The sequence below is a fragment of the Furipterus horrens genome, unplaced genomic scaffold, assembly GCF_987537825.1.
Source record: "Furipterus horrens unplaced genomic scaffold, mFurHor1.1.pri manual_scaffold_9, whole genome shotgun sequence".
Lineage (NCBI taxonomy): Eukaryota > Metazoa > Chordata > Mammalia > Chiroptera > Furipteridae > Furipterus > Furipterus horrens.
The window spans coordinates 28,205,470-28,221,680 of NW_028327179.1; the positions used below are offsets into that span (position 1 = coordinate 28,205,470).

The 16,211-nt window shown below is 37.5% G+C and overlaps 2 protein-coding genes across 2 annotated transcripts in view; one reads left to right on the forward strand and one right to left on the reverse strand.

Annotated features, from left to right (window-relative positions):
• MIOS (meiosis regulator for oocyte development) overlaps positions 1 to 16,211 on the reverse strand; it is a 180,423-nt gene that overhangs the window by 144,814 nt on the left and 19,398 nt on the right. Inside the window, exon 2 of the mRNA XM_090287203.1 lies at positions 1,991 to 2,088. The gene's annotated coding sequence lies outside the window, so the exon portion shown is untranslated. The remainder of the gene's footprint in view (positions 1 to 1,990; positions 2,089 to 16,211) is intronic.
• The window catches only part of COL28A1 (collagen type XXVIII alpha 1 chain), a 147,946-nt gene that overhangs the window by 96,648 nt on the left and 35,087 nt on the right, over positions 1 to 16,211 (forward strand). The gene's annotated exons all lie outside the window — the stretch shown is intronic.

Consider the following 16,211-nt stretch of genomic DNA (forward strand, 5'->3'; position numbering starts at 1 on the left):
ACATGATTGTGCCAGAGTCATATCTCAGTCCACTAGGGTGATGAAGAAAAGAGGTCTGCGGACAGTATAAAATATGACTATTATAAAATGAATTTAATGTAACCTTAGCCATTAAAATGGCATCCAGTATTTAAAGACACCATACAGAAGTGCAAAAATGGTCTAAGTACATTAGTTTCAGGAATGCTAAACATTACATCAATTGCTTGGTGAAAAATGTAACTGTTGCAGTGTCCTGTCGTGCTGCAGCTATAGGGATCTCTGGTTCCTGAAAACATGATGGGCTCGCTTCCTGGAGCACCACAGCAGCCTCCTGCCTTTCCTGCGCAGTTCCCCCTGTGGCCCAGCTGGCCCTGCCCTGCAGAGGTGGTCCAGCTCCTGAAGACATTGTTCTTTTGCTCAACCGCAGATGTCTGTTGATTGCACAGATGACTATGGGACTGTGGCTCTTTGGTCTCCAAATGGCCTTGGTGTTTTGTGTTTACAGCATAGGCCAGCAGGTTTTATGATGTCATCATCTTGACCCACTGTGAGCCTCCAACACTTTTCCCCAGATAAGGACTCTAGACATGCCAGTAATTCTCTAGGTTAAGTCAGAAGGGACAAGGGATAGGGCTGTGTCTTGAAAGAATTCCTTAATATGTCAATTAACCCTTGAGGGGCCAGTCCCCACAAGGGCCAGAAGAGCTATGATAAGAGGGTGGGCCATTCCAGTTAAAAAGCCAATTATGGGGACAGACAGAAACCTTCATTTCTACTCAGGAATCATTCAAATTTCTCTCTCTCTCCATCGTTAAGCCAATATTGGTGTGCTGATCAGCCCTGACATCTCCATAGTGTTTTCTCCCAGAGGATCAGGAGGTCCTTATAAAAATAAGACTCCTGGTGGCCCTCCATGACCTTAGGATTCTGAGGTACATTGTGGGATGCGACTATCACTCCTGCTATACATAAACCCTTTATTCATTAAAAAAATGAATTTCTACACCATGGACTTCCATCCTTTATTTAGGCTTGAACATGACTGATCCAACCCTGGCGGAGGGAACTCTCCTTGTGGGCTGTGGCAAAGGATAGGTTGACTAATATTTCAAGCCTAGCTGCTTTATTATCAGCGTGAAAAAATAACTTCAGTGACATGCTAAGGGAATCAGGTGAACACTCTCTGGCAGAAATCCGTGTCTCCAAAGCTGACAAACAGTGATGACTGCAGTTGTTTCCCTGGTCATGGAGCTAACAATTCAACCTCCAAGTTGTCTGAGGCCAGGAAATACAGGGTCTCCCTCTCTATATCGTGGTTCACTTATCACGGCCTCACTATATCGTGGGATTTTTTTTAAATATTAAATTTAATTATTTATCGCGGATTTTTCGCTATATCGCGGGATTTTGTGGTACTATATATGTATGCTGTTAAAGTTACGTAGGTTTAAGAGTATAGAATAAATGTAAGGTTCCCACTTCGTGGGGGCAGGGGGTCTAGAACGTAATACCCATGATAAGTGAGGGAATACTGTAAAGGGAAGCTCAGTCCCAATGACCTCGCTCATCTATCTATACTCTTACTTCAAAGGCATAATGGAAAGAGAATGACTTTAAAGCCACTCAGGCCTTTGCCTGAATCTTTCCAGTTGTGGAAGCTTAGATGAATCATTTGTCTTTGTCAAACCTCGGCTTATTCATCTTTGAAATGGGGATGGTAAAGCCCATTGGCAAGGAGTTGTGAAGATGAAATTGTGCAAACTGCCTAGAACACAGTAGTGGGTACTCAACTAGAGCTTGGACTATGGAGTCGGCAGATTTGAATCATAGCTTCCTGAGTACTACATTTCTGCCTCAGTTTCCACACCCGAATAATGGAGGTAATGAGAGTATTATTTCCAAAAGGTGCCGTGAAGCATCAATGCAATTAAGTGAAACAGTATGTACACTGCATCTAACACAGGCTTGGCACATGGCGACATATGCAGTAAATGTTGTAGTTACTCACATTATTACTCTTTCTGGCTCCTCTTCCCTTTCAGCTGGTACTTCTTGCATTTTCCAGGATGAAGGTCCAGAACTCTGACGTCCAAGTGATTTAATGCTCTAAAACATGAAATGTTGGCTGCATTAATTAGTGTGGGCATGGCTCCCAAACCCAAAAAGCCCCAAAGTGTATAATGGCTCAAACACAATAGAGGTTTTAGTTTGCATATAGGCCATGTGAGTGTTCCTTGTTGGTTGTCAATTTTCTTCCACATAGAATCTCAGAGAATCTCATCTTCAATTTATGGTTTCTTCATTTGCTGGGCTTCTTTTCCACTTACATCCAGCAAACAGAAAGAGAGAGTGTGGAAGAGGCACACTTGCTTTTTAAACATCTTAAACGTCTTAGCCAAGATGTGACACACATCACCTCTGACCACATTTTATTGGCAAGAATTAGTCTCACGGAAAGAAAGTATAGCTGTGTGCCCAGGGAGAAGGGAAGCAGAAGTTTAGTGAACAGCTGTCATTTACTGCCACAAATAATTTAACCTGTTTCTAGCTAAGATGAAAAAAATCGTTGTCCTGAAGTACGTTGGTGGTTCCAGAAAAGAACAGGAAACAAGAGTGGTCTCCATGACAACTTCCAAATGCCTCGTCACTCTCCTGATATTGTGGGGCACAGTCACATGGGCTTACAAGGACTGGGTTCAGCCCTATCATTTCTTTTATCCTATCGTGAAAAGAAAACCTTAGAGCCTTGATATCTTCTTATTTATTTCAAGCAACCTCAGGAGTGCTAGTGGGTGATTTAGAAATTGTTTTGAGTAGACAGGCTGAGTGCCGGATAAAGAGTTGGACAAGGCTTGGGGTTCCATGGGGCCAGGACATTTTCATTTCTGTCTGTGACAAAGTAAGGGTCAGAGATGAGGGACACCTGAAACCTGGAAGGGAAGTGTGCTTCAAAGCCTGGGGGGAGATGGGCATGGCATCCGAGGAGGAATGCAGAGCTGACCTGGAGAGCCTGATGTCAGAGATAAAGAGGACCCAGCAGTAAGGCTCGTGTGGAGAACATGGAGGGTGGCAATCCTAGGGGATTACCTGGGATGCCTGTAGCATTTGAGACCAGCAGGAGTACGGTGGTGGTGGGGTCAGCCCGGCTTACAGGGCCTAGCGAAGCGACAGCCAGAACAAAACTAGCTTCTCCCTCCAAAGTGCTCTGATGAGAAATTCAGAGTAGAAACTTAAAGATTCTTCCTGGCTCAATATTTAAGGTAAATATCATTCTTACACAGATTTTTTTGTTTGTTTCAGCTGTGTCTGGGTAACTCTGGTTCTGTGAACTCCAAGTGCACTTTTTACCACGTCAGGCATTTTTGCCACCTCTGTCTCTTCACCAGAAAGAGTTAAACTTGAAAGAATGGCTGGAAATCACACATGCAGTCTGCCAGCCTTCTGCTGGGTTTCTGCCTGGGACCTGATCTCTTTGAAAGTGTTTCTAGAATCCATTTGATTAGATTTTTATAGAGAGGACCCATTACAGCATGGAAAATTGTCCCCCTTAAAGGCTGAATAGAAATGATTTATTCATTGAAATAAAGCTTACCTAAGGGGGAAAAGAGTCCTATTTATAAAATGGGCAGGTTCAATATACCCTAAGTTGCAAATACCTGCAGGGACATTAAGAAGTAATGACATTAGGAAGTTTTTCTAGTTTTCTAAACTTATAACCATTCATATGATGTTAATATTACAAGGGTAGCAATAAACACACATTTTAATAGGATGACTTTTTGGTGTTTCAATTTAAACTTTTCTCCCCCTCATGACTATAAACAAACTAACAGCAGCAAAAATAGAAAACAAAACCAACCATGGTGATAGTATGTTCACTGCATTCAATCTGAACACACCTTAGAATAAATTAAACAGTAAGGAATACTGTAGTTAACAGCACAACACATCCTGTTTATGTGTTTATGCCAGAAACCATCTTTGAATTGATTCCTAATACTTTTTCTGTTACAATTTTCAAATTCCCACAGTCATTTCTCTAGATAGAAAGGAGTTGTTGGAACCACATGGGAGGTTTATACTCTAAAACAGCTTGATGTTTTGAGAGCACACCTGTCAAAATGCCTGTGGCAGAGAGGTCTATGACTAAAAATTAATCCTGGTTATCAAAGTCCATAAATCTAGTTTCAGACATCGAAGGCCTCCCCAGTGTCATTATAACCTTTATTATTTTTAAACCAATTAAAAAATAATGATATGGGTTACAAACCAAAGCCAAAACTACTGAGCTCACAGTCTTCTCTATATAGGTTGAGGATATCAGGGAAAGTTTGCCTTCGTTAACTGGGGCTGGCTCTGAGGCCATCAGTACTACTCACTTGTTGGTTCACACTTTCATTTCCTCCTGGGTCATTTAAGAAAAAGAATGTTTCTTTCGTTTGTTTTGTTTTTTAATTTCTGAATCTGAATCTGTGGCTATGATAGGGCTGTTTCCTCTCTCGATCTCATTATTAAAGTTTCTCTTTCAATAGCCAACTCCCCAGATCAGAATTGGAATGGAAGCTTTAGGCTCTCAGTTCAGCGGGGCTGCTCATCAGTACCACCCTATATTTATTGTCTATTTACCATGAGCAAGGCCTTATGCAATGGCAAGTGACCACGTTCCTTATACTGCGAGGAACCGGAAAGGAAAAACAAATACCTAATCATTTTTTCCAAAGTAAATATTGAATCCTACTCAAGGATGACTATGGTTTCCCCAATTCCAAAGAAAAATTAAAAGGACTGAAGACTTGGTAACAAAGACAATGTCCAACATCATGTGCTAATGCTGAATATTAAAAGAAATAAATAAAAAGTTTTAAATTATTACCAAAAATAAGAAAATTATATGAAACATTTTATTTAAGCAGTTATAATGAATTTCACTGTTGAAAATTTGTAAAAGGTAGTTTATCTTTTCCCACCCATCAATGGTTAGAAATTACTAATATATATTTTCCCCCTTCTCCTTTCAATGAAGGAAGAAGTACCGTTACTACTCAGAGCTTTGCGCTTGGGGAAAGAAGTAGGGCCATAATACTCTTCTCTAAGGTTCATGCGTCTTAGTCAAGCCTCACAAGTCTGTGAAGGAGACTCTAAGGAACTAGGGCACAGGGATCTTAAGTAAGAATCCAAGGTCACTCACAGCGACTCCTCCACACAGCCTCCCTGGAGAAATCACGTATTGGGTAGTAAGCAAGTCAGGGTAGATGTCAGAGACAGGAAAATGATCAGCTTGAGACTTTCAGAGGGAAATGCCACTGAAAATTTTATTTACATGTTGGAATTAAAAGTTGGCCCTTTAAGATGAGAGATACATGCGGTGAGGTCTTTTTCTCCTTGATAATCTAAAAAATTTTAAAGACTATGAAAGAGCACTTCTTTTCCCCTGAGTGGATTTCTGTTAGAAGCCAGGGGTTGGACTTAGTGACCTTTTAAAATCACTTGGCAAGCGTAAGACTAGGTATCACAACTAGATCTGGGCTGGTCTAAATAGCTGCACCAGATGAGGTTGTAATACCACCAAGATCTCACACATTCAAAGGCTTATCAAACCATTCTGGTTTGGCTCATTGAAGGACATACTCTTTTGACTGCAAGCCTCTGTGACAAGCCGATGAATAGCCACCTTAGTAATATAAGTTGTCTTTATTGCTTCTGCTAATATCTTAAGGACTTTATAATCATTGGCTTTTTATGATCAGTACCTTTGCTTATGTAGCTGCAGATATGACTCATGTTAAAAAAGAAAATGATGGGAAATGATGTAAGTTACCTGTTGAAGGTTACTCAGAAAAATCCCTAACAAAGTAAAGATTATGGAGTTTTCTGGGTATTTTGTGGCTCAAATGGACAGGCTATGATAGCCTAAGAATAATTTTTCTTCCATCCTGTGAAAAATCTGTCAATCATAAATTCTTCAGAAATGCTCTCACATGATCAGGGTGAGAACCACAGGCCCAAGTGGTGTGCATTGTGTGCTTTAGGGGAAAGCCAAGAGCAAAGAGCATTGAAATGGAGAGAAACTGGCAGAAAAATCACCTGCCTCTGAGACAGGGAGAAGGAACTAGGAGGAAAAAGGAGAAAGGCAAATAAAAGACTAGGAAATCAGTTAGTAATGCTTTTGTCCTTATACTCTTCTACTACCTGAAATTAATGTTGTGATTGTCTTTTGGTTAAATTTTGCTGGTGTTCTACTTTCATCATTTACTTCTGTCTTCTTGTGTTCTTTTATTTTACATGTTTGCCTTAGACAACTCCAGTCTGACAATGTTTGTCTTTTGCCAGGAGCATTTAGTTTATTTATTTTTACTGTAATTAGTAAACTATCTTTCAAATTTGGATTATTTGTCCCACATGATCTGTTTCTTTCTTTAAAAATATTTTGTACTCTTTTTTAAAATTAATTTTTAACTATTGCTTTTCCCCTTTGCTAGGCTGGAATTTGCACATTATCTCCCTCTCTTGTCAATAATTACTCTTAAAAATATTCAGTTACTTTATGAAATACTCATATCAACTTTCTGGTTACTGTAATAGCTCAGAACACTTTAATTCCATTTACCCCTACTGTAATATTATTATTTTATATTTTGATTAAGTTCAAATCCTTCAACATTTTTTAATACAATTAATGCTTATTTGCATTTATCTACATATTTTCTACTCTTTCTCTTGCATCTCAGAATTAAACTACTCTTCTTCTGCTTGACTTGGATTATTCAGAAATTTTTGGTGAAGATCTACCTGAATAAACTCTCCTCATTCTTGTTTGCCTGAAACTATATTTGTTTCTCCTTCATATCTGCTTAAAATATATTTTTTAAAGTATATAATTTTAGGTACACAGTTTTTCCTCTGAGTACACAAGATTTGCCTGTCATTTGGCTTCTATCATTGCTCTTGAGAAGTTTTACTGTTTAGCCATTCCTCTGGTGGTCCTTTGTCCTTTTCTCTGTGGTACTTAAGGCTTTCTCTTTTTATTTGGTGTTATGCAGTTTCACTGTGATGCATTTAGATGTAGACTTCATTTTATTTATCCTGCTTAAGATTTGTTAGAATTCCTGATTCTGTGAATTAGTTTGTTTCTTTAATTGCTTCTGGGAAATTCTCTGCTTTATCTTTTCAATAAGTAATCTGAAACAATCTGCTCTAATCTTTCCCACTTCACACCCTCTTGGTCTTTCTGGAACCTCAATTAGTTAAACCTTTTTATTCTTTCCTCCTAGGTATCTGTCCTTTCATATGTTCATTATCTTTCTGAATCACATTATCTCTAAGATTTTTCTGGTCTGTTTTCCAGTTTGCTTAATATTTTTTCAGCTGTGTCGACTTTGTTGTTTGATCAGTCCATTAAATTTTTAGCTTCAATTATATGTTTTATTTCTAGCTGTTGTATTTGAGTTTTTAAAATCCACATGGTCATTCTGTATAGACTATTTTCTTAGAAAAAAAATCAAACCCCTCCTTGTTTAAAAAGCTACAAAGTCTTCCTATATTTTTATTTATTTGTTTATTTTCTTTTTCTTTTTATTCTATTTTTCTAATACCATTTAGCCCCCTTATACCCAGGCCCCTGCCCCAGCAATCTTCCTATAATATTTTTAAAAATTAAAGAAAGAACAAAAGTAGGGGGAGGGGCTCTGAAGGCTGTCTGTGATCTGGATGCTGCCAACCTCGTGTCTCTCTTTATCTCACATAGTACAATCAGGACACAATAATTTTCTTTCTGTTTTTCAAAACGAAGGCCACTCCTTCTGTAGGGCCTTTGCACTATTGTTTCTCCTATTTTAGCAATTCACACGGCTGGCTCCTTCTCTTTACAGATCTTAGTTCTTATGTTATCTCCTTAGAGAAAGACCATTCCTAACCTCACCATTCCATTCCTACCCCATTCTCAGTCATTCCACGCTATTGTCCTGTTTTATTGCCTTCCTAACAATACCACTATATGAAAACATTTGTTTCCTTGTTTCCTTGTACATTATCTGTCTTCTCCTGGTTTAAAAAAAAAAAACTCTTTGAGAGCAGTGGCTTTGTTTCTTTTATCCATCTCTAATTTCCTAGCATCTAACAGAGTGTCTGACATTTAGTAGGCACTTAACAAATATTTGTTTAATAAATGAACAAAGTAATGAGCGATTGAATTAATCTATGGAGGTTGATGAATGATGGTAAAGTTCCACCTGTAAACATACTGTTGACCCACAAAATGATTCATTTGTATATACTTTAATTCAATAAACAATTATTAAATTCCATCATTAAGAGAACCCTAAACTTGTGACATGATAAATTTTTTTTCTAAATCTCCCTAGTGTTTAATAGAGGATGTATTAATACCTTACTCTTATAGGTTGGTAACTTGGTTGATCTAATAACAGGTCTTGGAAGTGCTGGATTTGGCTTTCTTGAAAGTATAGCTTCGTGGTCAAGTACCACAATACAACAGGGTCACAATGAATGTTGTAAAAGTAAATGTACTTGTTTGATATGAATAAACCACAGGACATTGTATCTGGTGGTTCTTTTATATGCTCAGTGGATTCTGCTCAGTGATAATCAGAATATACAAACAAAAATTCTTTATTAAGCTGATATAGGTCTTACTTTTAAAGACTCATTAATAGATTAAAATAGTCACAGGGATGTAAAGTACAGCACAGGAAATAAAGTAAAAAAAATATTGTAGTAATTATCTATGGTGCTATGTGAGTACTAGACTTATCAGGGGGATCACTTTATAAGTTACTTAAATGTCTAACCACTAGGCTGTACACCTGAAACTGATATAATATTGAATGCCAACTGTAATTGAAACATTAAAATTAAAAAAAAAAAAAAGAAGAACTAAGGGGAAGGAAATGTGGTCCATCATTGCCTGTCACCAGACCAGCCAGTTATTATGCCATATCATTATATGTTCCATGCCGCTCTTCAGTTAATAATTAAATTAGAAATAGATGAGAGACCCAGTGCTATCCAGTTGTTAGATTTTTCACAACTTTGTAGTTTTAATGAGGAAGTTTAAGCCTTGGTAATGGACATATTTTCTTGTGAGTTCGTGTTGTAGAGATGACATTTAAAGAGTAGTACTAACACATTATCAATTTCTATTCATTGATGTAAAGACAGTGAGCTTTTTTAAGACTTTCATTTTTGGCATGTGCCATTATGCCTTTAAATAAATTTCACAGTTGAAAAGAGATCTCTTATTTATTTGAATACTAGTCTTCCAAAAGTTCTCAGACTGGCTTCTGTTGGTTTTGAAATGAAATCCGATAAGTCAGTAGCTCCCATTGTAATTATTATGGCAGTTTTAGAAAGAAATAAATCTTCTGTGGACCTGGATCTGTCCTTTCTTCTTTAATTACCTTACTGTGGTGATTTCGCACAATGAACACATTTGCCGTGGATTTTTTTGCTGTGTATGTACTTAAAAAATAGTTTACACAGACTCTTTGCCAGTATTGTGATGAGTAATGCTAATAAGTCCTTCAATACAAAATCTGTTTTTGTTCTGCCTATAAGGGAAATAAATTTATATACTTTTTTTTTTTTTTAATTCTCACCTGAGGACATTTTTTTACTACTTTTTAAAGACAGAGGAAAGCATTGGGAGAGGGAAAGGGAGAGCGAGGAGGAGAGAGAAAGAGAGAGAGAGAGATTCATTTGAGAGAGAAACATCAATTGTCTGCCTCATATATGTGCCCCGATTGGGGATCAAACCCAAACTTAGTCGTGTGCCCTGACCAGGAATTGGACCACCTGTAACCTTTCAGTGTATGGGACAATGCTCTAACCAACTGAGCCCCACCAGCCAGGGCATTTATATACAAGTTTTTAAATCAGATCTCCTTTCTATCCAAAATTAAGGATACTACCCTAATATTCAGTCCTAGCTAGTTGTGTAAAATTTTATTTTAGCAATTCCTTCAGTATGTATTTATTGAGCAGGTGTAAATATGCCAGGGTCTGTTCTAGGTGCTTGGGATGTATTGTGAGCAAAAGAGACAAAGATCTGTCTTTGTGAAGTTGCATTCTATTGCCAATAAATATGATAAATAAGTTATATGTTTGAAGGTGAAACTGCTATGGGCAAAAAAAGGGAGCAGGTTAAGGATAGGATGATGTTTCAAGTGGGATAGCCTCGGGAGACCTGAAAGAGTTATAGAGGTGACCCGTGTGGATTTTGGAGGGAAGAACAATCCAGGCAGAGAGAAGAGCTCCTGCAAAAGCCATTCAAGAACAGGAGGATCCCTGGCTTGTACCAAGAAGAGCAAAGAGACTTGGGTGGCTGAAGATGAGGTCAGGGAAGTAACAGCAGTGAGGCTGGAAGAGAGCCAGTTCAGGTATAGCCATATAGGTCCTTGTAAGATCTCTGGCTTTTACTCATAGTAAAGCTAATTTCTGGGTTTTGACCAACAGTGTGGTGTGGTCTGACTGACTTTTTAAAAGAATAACTGTGGCTGCAGGGCTGACAATAGACTGTAGCAGGACCAGGATTGAACCAAGGAGGCTATTCAGGAATTCAGGCAATTATAAATGGCATTCGAAAATCTAAGTTTTATAATCTAGTTCACATAAATTTAACTCCCTAAGGAAGGATTTATGACTAGTGGCCTGTGTCTAAAAACAGAAATACATAATAGAAAACATTACGATAGAATTGATGCCAGATATGTAAATTCAATTGCAGATCTACCAACTGAATTTTAAGCTATTGAACCATACGGAACTGTACTGTATATCTGGACTGTGACACAAAAAAAATTAAAAAATCCTAATCCTAGATACAGTTTTCATTATGCATTTGGAGAAAACAAAAGTGGAATTTTCCTCTCTCCTTTGCCTTTCTCCTTTTTCCTTCTTTCTCTCTCCTCAATCTATGATAATTATACTATAGATGAAATTATGTGGTTTAGGACATGTATATGACAGAAGTACCACTTGTTATTACCTGAGTTGCCTGCCAAAGTCCAGTAAAACAGGTGTCTGCCTTCTGTGGGCCATTAGAAAACTTCCATAGGAAAGATGTAGATATAAATACTTTCCAGAAAACCTAGTTTATAATTTTAAAACCTTTATATATTTTCATATCAAGAAAATACATCTAAAGAGTCTTTAAATGCACCTAGAGAGATCAACTTCAAAAATTGGCAACACTCCATTTGATCTCGACACTCAGTCTTAGGTCTTCTCAATCCTCCCTGCTCTCAGAGAAGCTGTCATACTGAAAGCCTTTCAGTTTCCTGTGAAAGCCACATTTCCTGACCTTGGTGCTTTAGCCTATGCTGTTCCCTCTTCTACAGTCTCACTCTTACTCATATGTCAGAGCTCATTCTAGGTAGGTTTCCTCCAGAAGCCTTCTCTGTCTCCTTAACCTGTGTTTCCTTTGTGTTTTCCTGGCACACGGCATGCTAACCTCCATCATAGATCTTTTCACATTATATTGTAAGCGCTTGTTTTCTTATCTAAATACCAGATTCTTTGAGATACATGAGATTAGCAGATGTCTTATGTTTATTTTTTGTTTCCTGAGCACCTAACACATGTCTGCCATGTATTAGGCATCTGATAAAAAAAACGAATGAGTCCTGTCTGTAGCCTTCCTCAATATTTATTATCTTGCTTCTCTTCCAGAGCATTCATTCAACAAATACTAGTCAGCAACTACAATGTGCTGGGCACAGTGGTATGTGCTGGGGATAGAAGCAACTGCAATAGCTGAAGCACCTACATGTACATGGAGATTAGAGTCTACAGAGTTTCCGTTCACATTCCCTTATATCCACTTAGTGAAAAAAAAAAATCAAAACATACAATGTAGGAGAAGAAAATAGGGACCTATGGATTGGGTCTATTGTCTCTTTACCTTATAAAGGAAAAGAGGGCTTCGTTTAATATTTCAATTTGATATTTATTTCACTCAGAGTGAAAGCTATAAGTCTACATAGTCTGATTCTCTGAAGCAATTTTATTTCAATCTGTGACATCTGCTACATACAGTTTCTCATATGCCATCTGAGTAGTGGAATGTCTGTGTTGAAAGTATTAGATAAAGATTAGTATATCTCATGGAACCGGAAACGAGTAAGACTGAATCCATATATCATACACTAGTATTTCCCCATTCCTTCTGAGCTATAGAATATGTTGTTTACAATTCATCACTTCTCAGTGCATACAAAAATGTCATTGCAACCAGTCTCGATAGGAAGAAACAAACTGTCCTTAAGTTTAACTCTGGTCATTTTGCTGAAGTCATAAACTGGAACTAAGTCAAGTCAGCCAATGTAGACCAGCTGTATTGATGGCAGATTCTAAAGGAGGAATTAAAGGAACAAAAGACTCAGAGCAACACTTCTCCCATTGGGAGAATTCCTTTACCACCTGCTTTTGCTTCCTTCATCGAAAATACTTCCTTCTTGGCCATGTTCTTTGTCCTTCTTCACTCTGCATTCTTAGCTCTTGACATTCCATGCTGCATGTTAAAAAGTGGGATAGAGTCTCAGACCATGGTTAGGAAAAATTTTGGCCGTTCTTAATTAGAGGCTTGGGACATGAGCCCATGGCTGGCATACTCAAGGAATGAAGTGAATCATGAGGTAAGAGGGCTTTGCACAGAGAAGTAACCTGGCAAATTGTTTTTGAAAAGATGGTTCTGACAGCATGTAGCAAATAGACCATGGTGTACACAGACCAATAAAAAGTTGAGATAGGAAGATAATACCAAAGTGAGATGAGAGATGGTAATGGTTTAGCCCAGGGTGGTAATGTTGGAAATGATAAGCATTGGTTGGATTCTGGACTGGATATGGGGTATAAGATGAAGGAATTAAGATGACTAAGATTTTTGGCCTAAACAATTGGGAGAATGGAGTTGCCATTTTCTGAAATGGGAGTGTCTGTAGGAAAATGGGGATGGGTAGGTATGCAAGACATCAATTTACATAATCTGAAATTTAGATTTGGACATGTAAAGCTAAACCTCCAGTGGAGCTACTAAGTAGGAATTTGGGAATAGAAACCTAGAGCTGGAAGGAGAGAGAAAGTTGATTTAACAATATATAGACAGTATTTAAAGTTTTGGCAAGGATGAGAACATGTGGGGAGTGAATATAGATAGAGAAGAAGAGAGATCCAAGGACTGGGCCCTGGGCCCTCCCACATTTGGAGGTTTTTATGATGAAGACAACATAGCAAAGGAAACTGAGAAGTAGTAGCCAGTACATGGAGAACAAAGAAGTAGTAGTTCCTAGAAGCCAAGTGAAAAAGTATTTGAAGAAGGAGGGCATGATCTACTATTTTCAATGCTGCTGATTAGATGAGAGCTGAAAAGTGATCATTAGATTCGACAACATGAAAGCAAACAGTGACCTTAACAAGAGCTGTGTATACACACACACGATCACACATATACACATTCATGCACATGCACACATATGCGCGTTCATACACACAGACAGAATAAAACATATGGAAAAGTCTTTACAATCAATGAATCTGGGTGAAGGGAATATGGAAAATATTTGTATTATTGCAATTCTGTGAGTTTGAAATTATTCTAAAATAAAAATTTTATGATGATGAAAGGAGACTTGACTTGGGGTTGTGAACACAGACAGTGTATTATAGAATTGTACACCTGAAACCTATATAATTTTATTAACCAATATCACCCTAATAAATTCAATAGAAAGAAAAAACAGTAATATAAGCAGATGGCTATAATATTATTATAAATTATTTAGCCATATAAAAGAATTCAAAAAAATTTGTTGAGATTAGACTTTGAGAAGATAAAACTAAGATCTTTTCTGTTACTAGAAATGTCATAGTCATGCCTAAGAACTGAGTCCCAAGGGCTGGTGAAACTTACTAGCTTCTGCATTGTGGAACAGAGAAAGGAAGAGGGTAAAAGGATAGTGTGAAATTTGAGAAGTTTTTGATTAAATATCACACAAAGCCAGTCTCGTGATATTTGCTTGAAAACTTAACCAGCAGGTGTAAGCCAGCCCACTTGTGATCAGACTTTTTGGAAACCACAGAAATATATGCCTGCCTGAAGAGAAATTCTAAGGTAAAACATGGAGAAAGGTTCTGATTACACCTGGAGGTAACATGTGGTTTAGTCTAAGCTTGATAGAGCAAATAAAAATTAGTGAGAAACATACAAAATTTTACTTAGGTGTTTATATCGTTAAAAGCTTGCTTTGAAAGACTAGCGTTAAGTTTTTGGCAGTTTTATTTAGAAAATTTTACATAACAAATGCCAGGCCAAATCCAAACTTCTTCACCTAAATCATTTACAAATAACCTTTATTGAACATTTACTATGTGAATGTTCACTGGAGACACAGGGTAAAACATGGTCACTGACTGACCACAAAGTCCAGGCAACCTAATGGTGGGAAAGAGGCCATTACATAAAGATGACCAAATCCCTTTATTCCTTAGGATTGGAGTTGGCCTAATAATTCCTGCTGTCTTAGCTCACCAACCCACTTTGAGCTTACTGATATCAGTGCTCTGAGAGAGCAAGCAAGCTCATGTTTGCTGGCTAGTCCTTTGTACTTTGTGTTTTCAACTTCTGGCTAGCATTCTTGAGGATACATCTTATCGACAAGTTAAATCCTGCCCATCTTAGATTTATTTCCCTCTCTTTTTTGGGTCTCCATCTCCTAGAGTACACACCTGTGTGAAAACACCAACTGCCTTATCAGGCTATTCTGAGAATCAAAGGCAGGAGTTATATTTTGATCATGACAAATTGTCACACAGATGGTAGGTGTTATTATTAATATACGGTATAGCATTATGGTTAAGTCTTTAGCTTTTGGCATCAGACACCTAGATTCAAACTTTAGCCCCGTCTAGAGGTGTATAACCTTGTACAAGATTCTTAACCTCTCCAGATTCCCATTTCTTAATTTATCAAATGAGGGTAATAATAATACCTGCCTGATAAGTTTGCGTAAGAATTAATGTTTAGCTTTCAGTGTTGTGTTTAGCTTGTAATAAGTCCTCCATAAAAGTTGGTTATAATGGGTATAAAGAGTAGGTTTATCAGGGAAATCACTCTGTAAATTATAAAATGCCTAGTCACTATGTTGTACACCTGAAAACAATATAATACTGTATGCCAACTGTAATTAAAAAGTACAATAAAAAAAATTTTTTTTAAAGAGTTAATGGTGAGAAAGGAAGTGAAGACAGAGAACACAAGCAACATTTTTGAAAAAGAGAACATGGAAGTGTAGTAATGGAGTGGTATATGAGATTAAGGAAGTTTATATTTAAGATGGAAGATATTATAGAATCATGTAGGCTTTTGGGAAAGATGTTGTAAACAAGAAAATAGTCATGATGCCAAAGAAATAGGAGTTGCTAGAGGCCATGTCCTTGGTCTTTTGAATTAGAATGGGCTCTACTAATACCCCTCCTATCCAATATAAGAATCTTCTAAAAATCTAAAGGACATCTGGTCATCCACACTCTGCTTGCACATTCTAGGGAATGGAGGTTCTTTCCTTCCTTGTATGTTTTTCAATGGCCTTGTAACAAATTCAAGAAACTTTGTTACTTTTAAAAGTGAAAATAAAGCATATTTGTACTAAATTCAAATACCTTATAATCATGCAAAGTTGTGAAAGTCTGCCTTCTCCTTCAGTCCTACCCTTTAGAGGTCGCCAGTGTTTGAAGTTTGGTGTGTAGCTTCCGTATTTCCGATAGATGTGTCAACAGACACATGTACAGCACAACAGCCTTTAACATCATTCTCTATGAAGTTTCCCCAACTTGCTTCCCACCCTGCTCCAACCATAATGAATGGAGCATGAACGGCCCTCCAAATCAATACATAAACATTTACTATATTTTAATAGCCATGCAGTAATCTATAACATGGCTGTAACATAATTTATATGTTTCCCTTCCTTAAATAATGCTGCTGAGAACATTCTTGTATTTTCCCATACTTGCATTAGTATTTCCATCTTGTTGTGTTTTGAAAGGCTTATTCTAAAGCTATAATTGGTAGACCTTCCTTCTTTATATTGAACTGAAATCTGCCCCTTTGTGAATTTTTCTGCTGCTGCTAACCCTTTGAACACAAGTGTAGGCTTATAAAAATTTGTAAGTACAATTCTATTTTACATTATTTGTCTCTTTTACTGTTTAACTTA